Consider the following 21,836-nt stretch of genomic DNA (forward strand, 5'->3'; position numbering starts at 1 on the left):
TAATTTTAATAAACTATTAAACAATAACAAAATCTGTATGTTCAAATGGAAACAATGAAGTATGAATTAAAGGAAATAATGACAAAAAATTGAATGTAATAAAGAAGGCTAATATATATGCTACCTAATTCAAAGTCCTGGATTCATGGGAACAGGAAGGCTGGAATCAATCAATGGAATCGATTTAGAGCCAGAGGGAATCAAGAATCAACAGATGCTGGCATAATGTGAACATCTGGAAAATAAAAAATAACCAGATATATGTTAAGGAAAAAAACCTGGCCAAGGTTACTGTTAACCATCAGTGGTTAAAACCTAACTTTGCTGTAAATATATTTGAACTTTTACCTTGGAGATCTGTGTCAGACTTGTCATATTTATATAAATTTTGAACTTTGAAATAAATCAAAATGTGGACAATATTGTCACGGGAACCATGGTATCGAGGACGATAGCAATGATGATGATGATGATGAAGTTGATGTTGAAATAATATTAACGCAATATAAGCATGTCTAATTCAAAAAAGAAAATTGCATAAAATTAATAATCAAATAATTATATAGAGATAGTGCTCCAATAAGGAACTCTGATGTTTAATTCCCACCAGGGCAACGTTTTCAAACCTTAGATTAGGAACTTTTTTGTTGATAGATACGCCCGATGCAATCTTTACATCATTGTTCCTTTATTCATTCAAACACTGTTTCTCAGGCGTGGCAAAGCAGTGCCCAACAGTAGGAGAAGCCTGGCCCAGCCATCGGGGAACCCATCAAGGGGGAATTTAAAAGGTCAATAACAACTTTTACATGACCTTACTGGAAGAAGAAGCAGACACTTAACAGGTCAACATCTGCAAATATAATAAGTTATCAACTGTTATCTTATCTTGGTTTTTGAGACCAAGATCGGTCAATCCTAAAACTTTCCATAGACAGTCCAATAGCCCAATACAGCGCCAGTATAAGTTTACAGTACTTTCAAAATACAGTAGTTCGCTATTCAGTATTACTTCCTATAGGCTGCTGCGACATACTTCTCTTTGACTCTTGAGGTTGCAGCTACTGTGAATATAGCGTGATATGCCATAGGTTCATCTTTATACCATTCTTTTTTTTTTGGGCAGTGGATATAAATTAGTTTTCAATTGTTCACTACTGACCTTTTCAACTCAAATGCAGCTATAAAGTTGACTGGGTTTTTTACTTCAAAACGAAAAGCAATAAATCCTAATTGATTATAGCCTACATGACAAAATCATTCCATCAAGTGCCTTATCCATAACTTTAAATCATACACTGACTATTGTCATACACCACATTACGAACCGTAAAAAAAGCATCAATACCAAGTTAATGGCTGCTGAAAATAGTGCCAATAGGCTAAAATATAGAAACTAGTACTTATAAACATATTTACTGAACTCACAGTCTGAACTTTCCATCCCTGATTGCTTATAATTGTGTACTAGATGGTTTCGTTTATCAAATCCAGAAAAAGAAAATTTATGTGGCAAAACTTTTTTATAACTCGTTTCGCGAACCTGCTGCCCGCTGATAATCATTATTAAAAAAAAATAAATAAAATTATTTTTGCGCAGTTAGATTGTGTTTATACAACACACTAACCACAAACTTGGTTTTATGTCCTTGAATGTATTTTCACTACCCAAGGTAACCCTCCAAACTTCGCCGTTTATACAACACGCCAATACGTGTGTTACACACCGAATGTATCGTATGACGCAATGTATTTTGGGATACATTGTCAAACCAACAGTGCAACTCTACTATCCTTCCGCTGAATTTGCACAGTTTGTTTTTTTGGAAGAGGAGTGGATTGTTTACAGTTGATCGATTGTGTTAATATTCCCTTAATATTTTCTCTCGTAATCCTATTTTGTTGTTACTTCACTAATTATTGTATTTACCATTGCTAATGGTTGAGTACCATGGAAGAAGACGATCTTTTGACTGTTTCTGTCTGATGATAGGCTAAAATAGACAAATTGAGGGGGGAATTGCGGAGTGACAAGACAAGAATGACATGTGCTTGATTTCGTCGCGTTACTTGCCGAGTGATAATTACCAGGGGTAGATTTAGGGGGGGGGGCTGGCACAGGCCCCCCCCCCACTTTGGGGAAAAAAAAAAAGAAAGAAAGAAAGAAAAAGGACATCTCTCGATCCGCCCCTGATTACAAAGAAATATTATAATCTATAATATTATTAATTTATTCGGATGTACACTTTTATATCAGTGGCACAAAAAAAGGCCTAAAAAGCAAGGTCATATCACAGAAATATACAAATCCAAAATAAAATTACAGAACAATACTAAAAAATAAAAAGTATTCAGTGAAACCAACAAAAAGGTAAAATACAAGAAAATCACTAAATGCTTCCAGCGATACTTTTTATTTTACCGAAATAGTGACCTGTCGAGTTGATTAATGCTCACCGTAGCCCACGGGAAGAAGTAGGCATTGCCAGGGTCACGAACCGGCCAAATTTGGCGATTCCTCAAGTAGCCTTTTTTCCAGATGGTTTTGTAATCACACGGAATCCAAACTCGTTTATACAACATACTTAACTTTGCCGCTCTGATAAGACGTGTAAAGGCGTGTTGTATAAATGGGCCCTTAGTGTCTGCCTTGAAATCTCAAAAAATAAGATATCTATATTTCTTCCATAATTAGATAAATTTAAAGCATTTATTAATCGCATTACCACACTGTTTACATTCGTCAACAACTTTTTAGTTATTATTATCCTCTGCTTAGATGCTTTGGACAAAACATTTTTTTCTGCCCTCCTATGCTCGTTAACAAATGTAAATTTGCTAAAACAATGTATAAAAATAGTCTTGCCTTAAATATAACAAAATTTTAAATGCTGAATCTGACCACCGTCGAGGTCAGTACCCATGGACTGAGTAAAAACAATATAGGGTACTATGAGTATTATCTGACTGCTTCCTTCCTTCAATGGTTTAAACAGGTAAAGGATTTAGACAAGGCTAGCTGAACTTATGGGAGGACACACAAGGTAGTCTGAAAACTGCAAGATAATATTAAAAATAGCCATTTATAAGCCCTGTACCAGTTGTTAAGGAAATGTCAAATGGTGTTGATGATTTAGGATTTTAATCGGACCACAATTGACCCTAAAACTGCTGATGACCATCACTTTTTGGACTCCAGGCCAAATGTTACTATAGTACAATAGCTAGAATATCAATACAAAAAAAAACAACAAAAAAAACAAAACAGATTGCACAAATGATATTCAACTATATGTACAGAACAGGATTACTGCTGGCACTAGGGAGCATAGTTGGCTCCACAAATTTGCAGACAAGAGTCAAAAACAAGTGGCCTGTCTAGGGCCTCTACATGTAGTCAGGCTTCCAGGCTATAAAAACCCTGGAGGAGATTTTATGGTTTATGACAAAATAAATTGTACTTTTTTAGACGACAGTTATGAAATACAATCGCAATAACTTTAGTCAACTTTTGTCTGAGCTTCAAATGAATTTCTGTTATTTTAAATATAAAATAAATTTGTCTTTAATCTTGGTTGAATTGGCAAATTAATATCTTAAATCTGACAATCTCAAGTGGAGGTCTAAACCCGTGCTCTCACTGCTTTGTACGACCATCGCCATGACGAATATAACTCTGCTCCCCATCAGCGCTAGGCGACGCGACGCCGTCTGCTGATTGTCGGTGGCAGTTTGAACGGATCATCATTAGAAACGGTCTGTTGTGCGTGCGTAGTGGCGTCGCATTCTCTATCGAATCGCGTCGGTCGACGTTAAAAATATTACAAAATAACTTTCCTGTATTCTTTTGCAGCCTTGAATTGGGAGGTAATCAATTTTTTGAAAGATACTCATACTCGATTTACTATGTTGTATATACAATGGATATCTATATATTTATAACTGTATAACTTTGAAAGTAAAAAATTGGATTTAAAAAAAAAGAACACTTTCATAAATAATGTTAACCACAAAGTGCCGTCTTCCTTATAACCAGACAATTATAAAAAAAAAAAATTGAAGATCAGACAATGATAAAAAGTAGAGTAGCAATGATAGTCACATACTAACCACAAAATAGACACCAGAAACCTTTCGAAAACTAAAAGGAAGAGTATTCAAGCCTGTACTCTCCATGACCCACTCATAATAATGTATATTATCCTGTATTGTTTATTTTTTTTTTTCATTTTTTTTTCTATTTCCTTCACATCCAACAGCAAGTGCACTCGCCACTTGCAGGATGGAAGGACACTTTATAAACCAAGTCTATTTATTTATTTATTACCAATTCGAAACATAGATGAATATATACAATGGATGAATTGCTTGGAGAGTGTCTAGAGCAAGACACTCTGATCTCCAAATTAAATGATAAAATCTAAAATGGAGTCTCTTATCGAGGCTTAGGGAGTGAAGTTGTTTTTGGTCGTGAGAAAAAGCCTGCTGTGACAGGAATTGAACCCAGGACTATGGGATTAGAAGGCAAGGATCTTAACCACCATGCTATTCAGCTCACTATTTTAATGATTATATACAGAGTTTTTTTAATAGTTCTTATTGTTTTTTTTGTTTTTTGTTTTTTTTTCTGGAATGTAATAATAATATACAATACAACTGCTTATCCATCAAAGTCCCTAAATTCAAATCTGTTTTAAAATGTTAAAAAAATTATTTAGTGATAAAAAGTTTTTAAAAGTTTTTTTGGGAGTTACAATTCTCAAATTCTATTTACGAATAATCAGTGATCTTTCAATTATTTTTATAAAGAGAATGATAAAGAGAGTAAAGAAAATAATAGGTATACTATATATCCATTTTCGAGTTTACTGTTAATATTTAATTTTAATAATTATTTTAATAAATTAAAATTCTGTTTCCTCTGCTAAACAATTACAATGTGCTTTCCTTTTTGTTAACTTATAAATTAGAATTTTATGAATATTTTAATTAATAAAGAAATATTTATCAACTACTCATTTGAGTGAAATGTTGCATGAGTTACAGCATGTTTTTTAATTTCCGTTTGTCTGTTCAGTGTTTATATTCTGAACATCCTTAGATCTCGGATCTCTCAATCAACACAAATCACCTGTTTTCCGGTTCTTGACAAGAAACATCATGAATGTACCATTGTATCCATGACAACAAAGGAACTTTATTTCAGGTAAAATGAAGCATAATAAATAAAGAATATGCTTGTCTTTCTGCCCTTCATGTATAATGCCAATGTGTGCAAGGTTACTTTTTGATACAGACTTGTCATTTTTTTTCGTCGTACTATATTACTCCTTCTCGATTTCTACTCACACTGAGGGATCTCCAGTTCATACTTATGATTTAGGTGATAATCATTCACTATCCACTTAAATCTGTGCCATGAATCGGTATTTGTTAAATAGACAAACATGTTAAATTTAACGATAGAACAGTGTTTGTGGGCAATACCACAGTGATTGTCGTGCCATAATACTAACATACAGAATTACTTCACTATTTTGTAAGCTCTTTGTCTTAATGGACTGAAAAGTGAATTTAAGGATTTTTTTAAACTAAAGAATCACATTTCTAGAGTGAGGCAAGGGTGACAATAGAATGATTTTTTGATTTTAACACACACAGCCGCACCCAAGCAATTAATAGTGAAAAAGTTGACATTTCCTATGACGTTGTAAAAACCTTCATCCACTGGTTTTAATATTATGTTTTATAGATGATCGGCGTAATTAAGAATTGTTCTTCAAGACCAGAAATAACCTTTCCTTTTTGAATTGGTTGATTCCAGTTGTTAATGGCCAACACATTCTCTGGTTAACATGCCAATTTCCATATAATTACTACTGTAATACAAACAAGATGAACATGTCGGCCGTCCTGAGCCAAAACAATGTAACTGACATTATTGTCGATTTTAAGATAATTACCTGTGAAAATTTCAGGTCTCAATAATGCATAATGAAAACTTTTCCCCTATTTTAGACAAAAGCTCATTCAGGAAAATTTGACGCACTAACCGCAGAAAAATCGAAATTTGTAGCTGCTATTGGCCTTAAGTGCGTGACGTCATTCATAGACAGGGTAAAAACAGTTCTAAATACAAAATTTTAAGGAAAAAATGATCAGTGGTTATTTAAGCAACCAGCATAGGACTTACATGGCAAGAAAGCTTAATTTATGAGCTACAATTGACCATTCACCCCGAAGTTTAGCGACCTGTCGTTGCAGAGTCATGGTAAAAAGAAGCAGGAAGTATACCAAAAAAAACACTCTAATTTTAACCTTTTTCTTATGCAAAAGCACAAGAGGTAGTAAACTTTGAAAGAAAAATGATGACTCAATTTTGCATTAATTGTAAGAATACATAGATGATTATAAAGCTTAAAACATCTAGTTTTATAACCCGATCGCCCCAGATTGCCAAATGAAACCATTCAAATTATATAGTCGATTTTGTGAGAAAACGGGGTCCCGTTTTGACTCATTTACTGTGTTAAGGTGTGCAGTGAATGATATGTTCCCCAAGTTTAATAATAGATCTTTATCTTTAGAATTCAGTACTACATTACAAATTTACATATATTTATCTTTTCCATACATTTTTATATCATTTTTATTATTAAATTTTGATATTTATATAAAATATAATTATCAAAAAAAAAAAAAATTACATTGCAAACTCCTTTGATATTTACGTGGGTCTGCCCTTCATTAGATATATGACTTAAAAGTGTATTTATATATTTCCTTTTTGAAATATTAATTGATTTTAAGAAATATTAGGCCCTACTTTAATGATATTTATGATGAATGTTAATAAAAAATATATAAGATATATTTAGTAATGATTCATTTACAGCTTTTTGTGTCAATCAATCTAACAAATTTATATGGCGCCAGTAATGCCTACAAATGTTTAAAAGAAGGTTTTTAGTTTCCTTTCAGAAATTGACTACAAGGTGTCAAAAACTGCTTGCTATGTACAACTTTCCCCAACCCCAACAATCCCCCTGTACCTGAGACCAGTGACACATCTAGAATCCCTTTCCCATCTCTCCCAGTAACTCCCTCCTTCAACTCAAGATGTTCAAGGCATGTAAAGTATGCTCAAGTAGTTAAAAATCACCTAACTGAGACCGCAGGCAGATCCTCGCAAGGCCCTTATTGACTTATTGTCAAAAAAAAAAAAAAAATTCATTTCTTAGTTCATGCACTGTATGCACAAAATACAAAAAATACATTTATTAGACAAACCATGACATACTTTAATCAAATTTAAAACTCATACAATACTGATATAAAACAAACTGAATAGGTTAATTAATAATTAAAAGGAGGAAATTAATAATAATATGACATTGAATTATAGAAAATTCAACATGGTAGGCCTAAACTTGCAGTGTGTTTCCATATCCTAAACTGTAAAACTTTCCATCTCCTAAACTGTATTTTTAATATTATTATTCAAAATAAAAAATAACTACACATTAATAATATCATTACTATTACAGGGTATTACAATTATTATTATTATTATTATTATTATTATTATTTAGTTACAGCATGTGGACAAGTATATATCTTTACACTTGCCTGATAGCGCTTAGAGACTTTTTGTATTTTGCGCTCTATAAATTAATAACCATTAACCATCATATAGACAGAGGTAGTAAGAAGAAATTGTAATACAAAATTGTGTTTGGATTATCAGTAGTAAGCACCGATTCTGATTGCCAATAAACTTTTATTGCTTTCTAGTCTCTTATCTCTTACTGTGATTGCCAGACATTTTTTTTTTTTATAAAGAAGCATTTCTAAAAATATTTTTTCCATTGACAGTAAAAACGTGCCATTAACACTTGCGGTATCAGAAGTGTGTTTTGATAAGTGCTAAAGTAACAATTGCGTGGAGTAGATCTTGAAGTTAAGATCCGAACCTGTAGGCGTGTCTAAACCACTACCTGTGTCTATTAAGCCAGAATGAACTCAGACTATTCAAACTGACATAATTCATTTGAGTAATAGGGAAAAAAATAATTGGAAGGGGGAGGGGGACAAGGTAGACTCCAGTCATTCTTTTGTGTCGACAGAAGTTTCTACTTTCCAAAAGTCAATGGTCAGCATTTACACAAATGTGTTTGAATGAAATTTCTGGTGAAGTTTATGAAGAGATATTAAAGTTTAATGTGGCCCAAAACACAGTAGTGCTTTTATACCACAAAACTGTACTCTGATTGGATCGTCTAATTAACAATTATGAATTGTGTTGCGTTAGATGTATCTGACAGGGAAATTGTCCCCCTTGATTCCCCACCGGTGTCACCACAGGCCCTACAGTCTACTTATAATAACCCTATATCTATAATGAGATCAATAGGCCTATATGGCAACAGAAGTCAATAACATTTTTTTAAATTTTATTTGCTCTACTTTATAAATAATTTTTCCTATACTTGAGCAAAACATATTATACTCAATTAGTTAAAAATTATCTGACATCACAATTTGTACCAGCTAGCTCTCACTCCATTAAACCTGGAGCCCCCAATAAGCCTTCCCACACCCATCAGCTCCCCATGTCAATACTCATAGACGTACCACTGTCTACATTGCTTAACATTAACCAAACATTAGCTTTGAAATCATCACAGGAAATTAAATGTTGTATGGCCTTTGATACAATCTAATATCGCGTGGGAAACCAATATATTCAGACGAGTTACAGTAATTTTTTCCCAAATTTTTACTGCCTCTTGTCAATATTAACATTAACCGAAGGATGAAGAAATACTGCATCCCAAAGGATTGCAGAGATATCAACTGGATGGTTTTATCACAAAAAAAGGTGTCCCCCACACCCCCACCCCACCCAAATTTTTTTTTAAACCACATTATTACACATTGAAAATATTAAAATCAACTAGTAATACAGACCTGTAACTCATTGAAAAAATGGAGCATGTATGTCAAATTGAAAACATTGTAAATTAAAGTTTTTACAAGCATGTTTGTTTCTCTGCTGTAAACCCAAAATATTTAAAGTGATTCAAGGACAAAATTACTGAATACTGATTTCCAGGAAAATACTCTAGAAGTTGAGACCCTAGTAAAATGATGCTAATAAGCCCCTTGATATACTGCTGAAGGTTCTTTAATAATAATAATAATAATAATAGATGGACTTATATAGGGCAAATAAACGAGGTCTCATGCGCTAGACAATATTGAAGTCAAGAACACAAAGAAAAAAGCCAGAAAAAAAACAAAAAAACAAAACAATAAACACCAAGCTAGCACCCAAATTGAAATATGGGGTTACACCATCACCGCCAACTGGAGATCTGTGTCTATGTACTCCGGTTAGCATCGGTTAAGTCTTGATCTTTTCTGGGATCAGGTGCCTCCTAACCTGGAACAAACAACACTAGCTAGCGAGGTGAAACAGAGAAATTGAAAAAAAAAATAAGAAAAAAGTAGCTATAAAGAGGCAAATAAAAAAGTTTTGAGTTGCTTCTTAATGTATAGGCTGGATGAAATTCTTCCAAGTATTAAGCTCCTCGATGCTGAATTCATTGACAAAGGGCATATTGAGTGGATGGTTAGCCCAGTAGTTATAAGAATACATTTGAACTAGTTAACTGTGGAGGAACCAACAGCTTCTTTAAGCAGAGAATTCTATAAAATAATTTTTTCTGCTAGATAAATACATTGAGCAATACATAGCATGATGCATCTCCATTTTCCTGGGGGAACTTATTAATGGTTAAACATTTTTATGAGGGAGATAAGTTGTACCTTGTATACCTTGCATTATGATTGAAACAAAATTAATCCAAAAGAACTACCATCACTTGTTTGGTAAGTGAAGAATCAGACTTTATTATTACCTTCCAGTAACATAAGTAGTATATAAAATAAGCCTGTAAAAACAAGTCAATTAAAATTCAATATAATATGGTACACATCAATAAGATTATTATCAACATCCAAATTAAAACATTATCGTAACATAACTTTGCTTTGTACATGTTTTCTATGACAAATTTCATCTATGAATGGAGCAATTTATAATTTAATTAGATACATATGGAAGGCCAAAGAGCATATTTAGTGCCTGCTGTTTTTGGTATTTCTAGCATTCACTAGCCTGTGAATGAATATTGAGAACACAGCCTGTGTCCGACAGGTATCCGAGAATGTGTACACATACATTACACTGACACTAAAACTGTTCTTGAAATAGAAACACTAGAAAAAATTCTAGTACTTTAAAGATGGAGGCCTACTACCGTTATGGCTTGTGATAATTTTAATTATTATCAATTAAGAATAAATAGGACATTAGATGTGACAACGGGTGATTCTTGTATGTTTAATTACACTGTAAAAATCTCAAATTTCTTACTAAGATTGGTTTCACAAAGTTTCTACAGACTCATTCCTATTTATTCAACCCTGATACTGATACGTACACTACCATCTAATGGAATAGTGTAAATGACAGAAATTTAATTTATCAAATACCAACAAAATACTTAATTTTACAGTAGTGATTTTGGCATTTGATGCAAAAGTAATCAGATAAAAGTCTACTGACAAATTATGTTTCGGACACTAATCCAAAAATAAACTTGTTTATTAAGACACCATAGTTAAAAAAAACCAAAAAAATCAAGCCACTAAATGACTTTTCACCAGTCTTTCATGTCTTCATTTTGATTCTAGGAGGATAGTAGGATAATTTAATTAAGCTAATGAAATAAATTTGGAATGCAAACCAGATCTGTGTGTCTATTCATTGACACAAATTGGCATTGCGCAGACGGGAAGATATTGAGAAAATAATGGAGCCGGGCACTTCCTAAAGTTAAGGACCATTTCTTGCAGCACAACTGGTCTTTTCATCGAAACAAGAAACTTCAATCAATTCTGACATTTGAAATAACTTAAATGATGAAGACTGTGGTTATGAATGCTAATACAATTACAACTACTACTATGAACCCTACTGTTTCTGTACTACAACTAACATTCTCTCGTCTAGAAGAAGATGTTTGTTTTTGTTTTGAGTATAGTTTCATTTAGTGTGTATAGTATTTGTTTTTCAAACCATTTTACTCTCACTTATGTTTGTATTCCAACAACTGTAATTACTGCAATTTAAATAACCTTTTTCATAGTTTTTGTAGTTTAACTTTTGGATATTTGGGTGGGTGGTTGTTGGGGAGGAGGGGAGGGCACACCTATATCTTGTTGTTATGCTGTCAGCCCATGTTATTATTTATTATTTATTTATTTACTTTATTGTTTATCCTAGGGGACTGCTCAGGGATAAAATCCCTGGTCCTTCGCAGATCCCAGCAAAGAAAATAACAAACAGTGAAACATTTCATAAAAAAAAAACAAAAAAAAAACAAACAAACATTGAAACACAAAAAGCAGTACTACTCCCATTTTTTTTTTTTTAATTATAGAAAAAAATCTCCAAATACCATCTTTAAAAACATTATTCATAAGAAGATTTGTCTCTGGTCTAAAAGCCTCTTGACACCAAATGTAAAGATGCCAGCGCTAGTTTCACGTTTCCACAACTTCATCGCAGAGCATCTGACCATATTTTTACCCACTTCCACGTCATATTTATATGTATAGAGGTTGTTGATACTCCTGCCACCATTTTGGGATACAACATCGCTCCTTTTAATTATAAGATCTTGGACTGGTGCAGGAGCATGACCTTGAAAGCATCTGTAAATATTAGAAGAGAAACAGACCAGCGTGATCTAAGATTCAGCCAGTTCATGCCTCTAATAGCAATGGTAATAGATGCTCTGCGGTCAAGTCTGTTAATAAATCTAATTCCCATGTTAAAAAACATGTGAACTGAATGAAGATGACGAGTATACGTTCTGGACCAGACTACACTACAATATCCAAGATATGGTCTAACCAATCCATTGAACAACAAATTTTTAAGTTCCCTAGGTATAAATAGGCTGACAATGTTAAACATAAAGGAGTTCCTTGAACTATTTGTTTTAGTACTACATTAAATGAGTCTGAAGGGAAGAATGGGGGGTAATTAAAGATGCCAGTGTAATATTTCTTGATTTTTTTTAACCTTGTTTGTTTTTTCTTCTTTGAAGCACCAATGTGCCGCTGTTACAAAAGTATTGTTTCTAAATAAAGAATAATTTAGAAGCTACATATTTTAACAATTTCAATATATAATATATATAACTGAGGATAGAAGAGACTTGAGATCTGAACTCAGATTCAAGTAACAATATTAATATAGGAATTTATAAAGTAGATTTTTAACCTAGGGATACAACAAGGTACTGTAAAACAATGATGTGAGAATTAGCCAAAGGGGAAAAGGCTGTCTCTTATACACATCTAGATGGGGCTGAGGTTAGAAAAATACAAGGCAGCCAGTACTGTAGATTTTCTGTAAACTTCCATTAAACAATAGCAACATATATCAATGCAATTTAGAACACATATCATTCCATTATTTATTTATGTTGTACACTGGAACAAACATTTTCATAAAATCTTGTTGAACACACTATTATTAAACATGGTATACATAGAACATACTCAAGTACCCATTGCTCAGGCCCGTATCCAGGGGGTTTTATGTTTCGGGAGAACCCCCTTTTCTAGCAAACCCCCCTTTTCTTGCAAAACCCCCTCTTTAAATTTCCCAAACAAGTCCTCCAACCCAACTAATGCACTGCAGACCCACCCAGACACAGACATTTTCAAACATATCTGCTTTTATAGCATTATTTAGACCCATAAAGCACAAAAACCTCTTGCTTTGGGGGTTTCCCCGACCCCACCGGGGCTTTGACTGTGGACCTCACTCACAGAACAACCCCCTTGGAAGAACCTGGCTACGGGCCTGTTCCTACTATGATTATGATGATGATTTATATGTAGTTAAACTGTTGGATTTTCCATTTAGAGGTATTCAAAAATACATTTATTTTCTTCCATTTGCAATTGAATAACAGAGTTAATTAAAAACGATAGGTTTGTGAAACAAAATCAAAAGAAGAGGGCACATGCCCGAGAAGATTTATATGAAAAAAATCTTGTATTGGGCAGACCTGAACACAAAATCACAAAAACACACAGAGATCCAAAATTACATAGATAGGTACCTTGACCCCTTTGTGAATACGAGAAAGAACTGGGGAACAGAACCTATCATTTACAGAACTATTTAACACACTGGACAAAAACATCTGAGGAATCAATGAATGATAATTTACTGTCGCCTTAGGCTAAGCACACGCTATGTGTATTTTCATACCCAAAATACTCTCCAGAAATATTTCAGATGCAACCATTTGGGCAATTTTTGCAAACCAGTACTGAGATGAAAATGCAAAAAGATATTCTTGCTTGAATGGGCCTTGGGAGACAATCCATTACCTTCTTTTACACAATTGTACTGATGCTTTACTGTGACCTGCTTAAATGCCGCTTCCAAAAGACAAGACATGTGCTTGCATTTCAGCCCTCAAGCTGAAACAGAGAAACTGGAGACCTAGTATATAATATTACATGAAACATGCTTTGCTCTATACTGCAGTAGCTGTCATTCTTGTAGTACTAGAACCCATATTAAGGGGACCCTTCAGGACCAAAAAAGTCTCCCCTTAAAGTCAGGCTCCGGAGGGAAAAAAAAGTTTAGATATGTTGTAGAACCGATTTTTCTAAGACAGAAAAAAGTTGTTTGATGAAAAACTGGGGAACGGTGAATGAGATACAGATTTTTGAATATTTAAAAACTGGGGGAAAAAGGGGGAGTCTGACTTTAGTAGGGGTTAGCTGTAGTGTTAAAAGATATACCTTCATTTGTTTTATGGTCAAAGAAGTGTTCCCAAAATATGGGTTTCCCCTTAATAGGAGTGTCCCAAAGGAGAGTTCTACTGTAATTCATTTACTTCTACCACAATATATTCTCGTTAAGATTCCCCTCAACTAACAACTCCTTGCCTCAACATATTGCACCTGCAAATGATGCATGATTCTCGCACCTTAGAAGCAACTTTTATGTCACACGTCTACTTGAAAATTTCTCATGTACAACCTACATACTTCATAAACGAAAGATACCCAACAATTTGTAAGTAAATTGCATGATTACTTAAACTTACAGCCGAAGCCAGTAGTATTTAGTAGCTAGAAGTAGAGGCTCTCTTTTAGTGAGTGGTCTACTTATTACAGTATGTTATATTACAATAAGTACTGTAGTGGTATACACGTGTATGTTTATATAGAGGGCGCTATGTATGCTCCAATAACCAAGACTCACTGATTTCAATCCTTTATGCGTTTATTAGTGCAGTGTTAAAAGTGATGTTTTGACCTACCTGAGCTGGCCCATAGTGGCTAGTGTTGAATCATCAGCAGATACTGCATTGCTCTTAGACTTGCCACAAGTCTCTAATTATAGGTTTTCTAGTATTAGCTAATTTTGGAGAGTGCCACCAGCGACGGTATATAACGAGATTGATGCCAAAATCGATTTAAAGACAAAGATTAGGGACTGGAGCCCAGTCTACATTGCTCTTTCAGTGTTGTTTAGGAAATAAAGCATTAATTGAAATTGATTATAAGTAAATTGAATGTTTTATTTCACTGAATACATTTGTGAGCCTAAATCTTAAGTGGTCATAGAGGATCCAGGAGAGCTTGACCTAGGGGCTTAATATTTAAAGTCCTGTCTCTTATACACATCTCCCTAAGTGTGATATTTTTACAGATAAAAACATGAATACTGTTCCTAAAGAACACTGTTGATAAGGACATTCAATGTGGTATCTGGTTCCACCCACAATCTTTAATCTTAATTAAGGTCAATAATTGTTTATAAAGGTAATAAGTGGTTTCCTTAATTCAAAGTCAGCCATCCTCAGTTTCTAGTGCTTACTTGGAGCAATACTGCTTAACATGAGCAATCACTGTAAACCACCTGGCGGCGTTTATGATCTGTTGTCACCATTTTTTATCTTTTCCCAACTCAAAAAATTACTTCTTTAATATATACCTTTTTTTAATGTATGGCCTCTCAATCAATTAAGTAACACCTGTAAATGCTTAGAATGCTGGACCCCCACCTGGGTTTTGGCCCTGGACCCCCAGGGGCCCTTGGCTGCCCCCAGGGGTCCAGCCAATGGTGCTCGTAAGTGCCCTTTCAGTATCAAAAAGAACCCCCTACCAAAATCCTGGCTACAGGCTTGAGATTCCCCTCAACTAACAACTCCTTGCCTCAACATATTGCACCTGCAAATGATGCATGATTCTCGCACCTTAGAAGCAACTTTTATGTCACACGCCTACTTGAAAATTTCTCATGTACAACCTACATACATACGCAAGATACCCAACAATTTGTAAGTAAATTGCATGATTACTTAAATTTACAGCCGAAGCCAGTAGTTATTTAGTAGCTACAAGTAGAGGCTCTCTTTTAGTGAGTGGTCTACTTATTACAGTACGTTATATTACAACAAGTACTGTAATGGTACTCGTGTATGTTTATATAGAGGGCGCTATGTATGCTCCAATAACCAAGACTCACTGATTTCAATCCTTTATGTGTTTATTAGTGCAGTGTTAAAAGTGATGTTTTGACCTACCTGAGCTGGCCCATAGTGGCTAGTGTTGAATCCTCAGCAGGTACTGCCACAAGTCTCTAATTATAGGTTTTCCTAGTATTTGCTATTTTTGGACGGTATATAATGAGATTGATGCCAAAATCGATTTAAAGACAAAGATTAGGGACTGGAGCCCAGTCTACATTGCTCTTTCAGTGTTGTTTAGGAAATAAAGCATTAATTGAAATTGATTATAAGTAAACTGAATGTGTTATTTCACTGAATACATTTGTTGAGCCTAAATCTTAAGTGGTCATAGAGGATCCAGGAGAGCTTGACCTAGGGGCTTAATATTTAAAGTCTGACAATTTTCAAATTGTTTAGATAAAAATACAATGCATTGTAACTAGGTGGTACTAGGCTTGATTTCGAATCCCACGGCAGGGGAGGCGCCAGGATTTGCCCGACGGGGTCTGAGGTCCCTGACGGGGGCGTCAATCAAAATGTTCTAAAAGTGATCAAGGAGGCGAAGCCCCCGAAAAATATGACACTCCAGGGTTTCAAGGCTTTATTTTATTTAATAAATTTTATGTAAAAAAAACATACAATTTTGTTTTCGCCCCAAGGAACTTTTGTTTTCCTCCCCGATGGGGGAGAGGAACCAGCTTTCTGGCCCCACCCCTGTCCCACAGGCATGGGTTCAAATCCTCTATGATAGATACAAGGATTTTTTTTTCCACAACTAAATTCAACTCCGTTTCTTAAGGCCTAACTTAACTTAAAGTCTGATACTATGATTAGCATTGAGTAGATGCAGACCAAACTTCCAATTCTTGTCTGTGATTAGTCATGTTTGACATGACACCATCATTACCCTGAATGCAATAGAAAACAGTAAAGGTTATAAATTGACCATTTCTCTATATCTTTACAAAGAAATAAAATGCTTCTGTGACTTGGCAAAATTAAATCAGTAATAAAAAAAAAAATTAAAAAAAATCACTGTTATTTATATTGAAGTAAACCAGAGGTTAGTTTTAAATGATAAGCCAGACCAAAGTATGAAACTTAAGCAGTAATTATCTCCAAAATGGTTTTAGCAGAAAACTACTTACTTCCTGAGATAGAAAAATAGACCTTTTTCAAAATAGTATTTCTCTGTACTACAAGGGTCAGGTTAAAATATTATTAATGTAATTGTGATTATACACAGAATAGAAAGGTACGCATACCCATTGACCCCCGCAGGAGGAGGAATTTTCAAAGCAAAAGCCTCTGCATGCAAATTTGTCGAACTTGGAAATTTAATAATTGAAAATGTTTGAAAGAATAAACAAAAGAATAAATACAAATTAAAAAATGAAATCCTTTTATGCACTTCATGAACATGTGAAATCACAAGACAGAAAGCTTTCTGATCATGAAATTGGCTGTCACAGTGGCTCTGTGTCTCATAGCTGGTAGTACAGTATTTCCAATAACCATGGCTGTACCTACAGTAGATAGGAAGCATTGCTGAGGCAAACCCTGATGCAATGAGGAAGGGTTGGGATGGCTTCCCAGGGGCGGATCCAGAGATGTCCAAAAGGGGGGCGAAATTTGGGCCGATCGAGACAACAATGTCCTAGGGGTCCGGGGGCATGCCCCCGCGAAATTTTTGTGTTCTAGACACCCGAAAATAACATTTCAGGCGTTGTGGGCTATCATTTTTTTCTTTTTCTTTCTTTTTTTCTTTTTCTTTCTTTTCCCCCTAAATCTGCCCCTGCTTCACGCCCTGACCATTGGGACGTGGTACTCGGAATATGCCCAAAGGGCCCAAGATTTTTTTGTTTATAGATATCCTCAGATGGTTTCTTGACTTTTAGTAAAATAAATATCAGTGTCATGGGAAAAATAAAATCATATTTTCTAGGATAATTTTAAACATGCAAGTGCCTCAGCTGCCTAATACTGGTTATGCCCTCCAATAACAGATGCAGTGATAAGTAGGCACATTAAACTAGGTACCTAAAAAGTAGCTTTCTTTATAATTTACAGAAGGTGTTACTACCCTTGCAAAAGGTCTTCAACTTCACATCTTCCTTCCAGGCAGAATTATTATCAAATTATCCACTTAAGTGAGCACAAATTTTAGAAGGTCAAATCTTCCATAGTAACAAGCAAAATGGAGTGACCAATCAACTTTCTCCACATAGTTAGTATGGTCTAAATATAACATAGAATCTGATTGGTCAAATATTTTTCCAAGCTTTTTAGGAATGTATCATAATGACTTTCACCTTTGGGGCTGTCATTTTGTCACTCTATATAACTATACCAACAATTTTATCATAATATCAACGCCATATATTCATGTTAATGTAATGCAGTATCTACACTTGATGAACACAGGATATGTGGAGCTTGCACAGAGGAAGGGTACAAGGAGATCATTGGGTTATGATAAATTTTTAATCAGTCTGCCTGTATCCTTGAAAAGTTTCTATTGCTTTCAGAAGGATGTGATACAAAATGTAGGACCTGGGTAGGGTTAGCTTTACGGCAAATCACGCCATGGTTACTCTAGCTTGTACTTTTGATCGGCTCCAAAGTGGTGCTATGCCTCACGCTATGTGTTAGTCCTAAGCAGAGTTCCAATTGGACTAATTTTGACAAAGACGAAAGGGTATACTGGTCCTTGGTCAAATCATACTGCTGGTTGCACCTGGATTTAAATACGCAGTAGCTTTTAAGATAGCTAAGTTCTGAGCATGCATGCTCGGTCTAGTCGTGGATGAATTCTGGGGAAATTTTGCGATGCGGAGATCTGGAAGACTTTTCTGCTTAGAGTACAAACAGCCTGGTTATTCTTCCTGGGCACAGTTCGCTTGGTTAAACTTGAGTAATTTGATTAAGTAAAAAGTTACGCATTTGACCAAAATGTGTCTATATGAATAGGGTTTAATTGTCCGAGATGTTCAGCCCTTTATCTCACAGTAGATTTGGTGTTGGCTTCGTACACAGTGCTGTGGCCCGAGGATATGGAGTGGGGGCTAAAAATGTCTGGCATTTTCCTGTTTATTCCTGATAGGTATTGAATGAACACAATAACAGTTTATAAAATATGGTTAAAGTTAAAACTAAAAATATAAAGTACAGGTTTGTGATTGGAATGAGAATTCACAAAAGCATTTATTTAACAGTGAAAATACATAAGTACAGGTCTCTGACTGGAATGACAATTCACTTAGCAGAGATGGCTCAAAGTAAATTGCCCAATTCAATGTTAGTCCTCGCAGTTATGTTTGCACTTATCAAAATAGGTGTGTATTGTGAACGGCAACCGATACGACCGCCCACCAATCACACAACTCAGCTGAAACAAACTACTCCCTAGTGCAGTAATATTAGTGATCTATCAAATAGAGTTGTATAACCATATTTCCATGGTACTGCCAAAGAGATAGCTTCCATAAAGAAAGTTTATATGATGGCAGGAAAGAAAATAAGGGAAGGGGAAAACTCTATCTACAAAATGGAAAATTGGAGTTAATCCTACTCTCTTATTGACAGCATTCAGGATGTGAGTGACGGAGTAAAGCTGGAAACTCTTGGCACCGTAAGTGGCGTGCCCCAGGGAAGTATCCTGGGGCTGTTACACTTTCTCTGTTGCAGCAGAGACATGTCAACTGCAGTCAACTGTCTTATGGTTCAGTTTTTAATAGTCTACAAACCATTAGCTTCTTGCTACATAAAAATTGTTGAGTACAGTGACAATTGGCTTATCAACAATAAACTTTTACTTCACCTGAGAAAACTAAATTAATTGTTTTGGGGTCAAAGAACGTAGTGAAAGCTACTAACAATGTTGGCATACAACATAAAGACTTTACTATCAAAGCCCAGAAATCAGTAACCAATTTAGTGTTAGAAATGGACTTTATAGTTCATCGGATGATAAATATAAAATTATTATGTTGGCCCTTGGCCTAGCTGGTATGAGGAAATTTCAAACACACTAAAAGAAAAATTGTAACATTCTCCAAACAAATTCAATCAATTTATTAACCACCATTTATTTCACACAAATCTAGCTACTACAACCTATGGCCTCTAGATAAAGGTTTTCAATAATCTTTAAGGCCAAGTAAAAAAAAAAAAAGTAGTTTCTCATCCTGATATTTTGAAAAAAGGAGAATGAGAATACTCTTTTTCTTTTTTACTCCAAAATGGCAAATTCAAGATGGTTGAGGGGACACAGCTACTACTTTTACCAAGTAGATACATTTGAAGCAAAAAAAGGAAGCACTAGAATCATACCATATATATCCCCAACCACGAACAATTGAGAGAGGAATTTTACTGATATGAGTTAGCCAGATTTTAGTACATTTCATAAAATAAAGGAAAATTTAAAAAGAAAAAAAAAAGCAGAGAAAATGGTTATCGAGGGATGAGAAACTAGTAATTTTTTTTATTTGGCCTAACTTATCACTTTTCTACTGGGATATAGCACTTTAATTATCTATGCAATTATCCCTAGATAATAAAATAAAGGGAGGGGAGATAGAAAAGATTTTAATTTTAATCTCATCACCCTGAACCTTTTGAAACCAATTAACTCACTTTCAGTAGCTAGGTTCATATGGGATTATAGCCAGATGAAGTAGCTGAACTACTTGCCAAGTTAATTGGATTAAATCCACTAATCGCGTTCGACGTTAAGGTTAGAGCGAGATATTTTGACTACCAGAAATTCGGAAAACACATCATTAGACAGGAAGTACAATCGCATGGTGGGTAATTACTGTTGATTTTCGCGCGACTAGTTTATGCTAAATCGAGACTATATGCGTAAGCTAGGCCTAGGTCTCGGTGATTGATTAGACTGGCCGAGGAGTCCAGCTGGAATAAAAACGTCTCTCACAGCCTTGTTAGATTTTTCAACTTTGTCACAACAATTGCCGATGTTATGCTATTGTGGCCTAAGTCCCGCATTCTCTCTGCTATCCTTTCGTGGACACCAGCCTTCTGACGATACTTCAACTTTTTCGGCGATTTCTGGCTCCCTCCAGATATCTATTAAATCGCATTCCTGCGCATACGTCCAGAGATGCAAAATATTTGCAAAATAAGATTTGTTAAAATTAAAGTACACAGATCAGGGAGGCTGCGTCAATTCTGAATGGTGTTTATGACAGTAACTAAAAAACGCGCTAACCAGCAAGCATGGAAGGTCACTTTGCTTCAATTTGATTGGTGTATTCGTGACCTGTGGCCACCTGCTGTTTAATTGTTTACTGGCTTTAGGCTGGATTAAGAAGTTAGTCGACATAAATTTACTCGACGGGCTTAGTCGAGTTGTGGCCTTCATCTCGCCATACTTGAGCGGTCATACTAAAACTTATGGCGAGATCTTCTAGCTCATCCACTAAAATTATCTCGCCATAGTTGGATATGAACGGGTCTAACCTTACTATCTACTCACCCATCACTTCCTTAATTATATTGTTTTGACCCATACAGGGTAATCCACAGGTCTTCCCTGTGAAAAAACAATATTAGCCTGTTTTTAGTGACAACACAGACTAATAATTCAGTTATTTGGTCTACTACTTTGAGATGTCTGCGGAAGTAATTCCCAACTAGGAACATGTTTAGTTATGTCATATTCACATTAATAATAATAATAATAATAATAATAATTATAATAATAATTTAACCTTGATATAGCACTTTATGCTAGAGTCTCAATGCACTTAACAATTAAAAATATATGATGGGAATTTAAGAAAATGTTATTGTTTAAAAAGGTGAACTTTTAAGATGGCTTTGAAAGTGTTTAAAGAAGTTGTCTGCCACATTAAATTACATGGCATAAATAAAACAAAACAATAAGGGTCAAAATTATACTTTTGAAGTGGTTAGTTAAGTGGTTGTAATTTGGTCTCTGAAACATGAGGGCAGGTGAGGTTTGTCTTTCTCTCTGGAGTGCAAAATGAAAACCTCGTAGGATGCGAACGTTTTACATTGAGATGTATTTGGTCTAGGATACAGACAGATTGCAAATTTAATATTCATTCCAGGGTTAAATATAACATTGTTTCTTACCCACTCAAGATTTTTACTGGGGCCATTTTTTCTGGGGCTATTTTTCCGGGGATATTTTTGCCGTACATTCCTTTGCACGAATACTCAAACCAA

Source organism: Anneissia japonica, unplaced genomic scaffold, assembly GCF_011630105.1.
Source record: "Anneissia japonica isolate Jap-2015-1 unplaced genomic scaffold, ASM1163010v1 scaffold2652_len1590060_cov184, whole genome shotgun sequence".
Taxonomy (NCBI): domain Eukaryota; kingdom Metazoa; phylum Echinodermata; class Crinoidea; order Comatulida; family Comatulidae; genus Anneissia; species Anneissia japonica.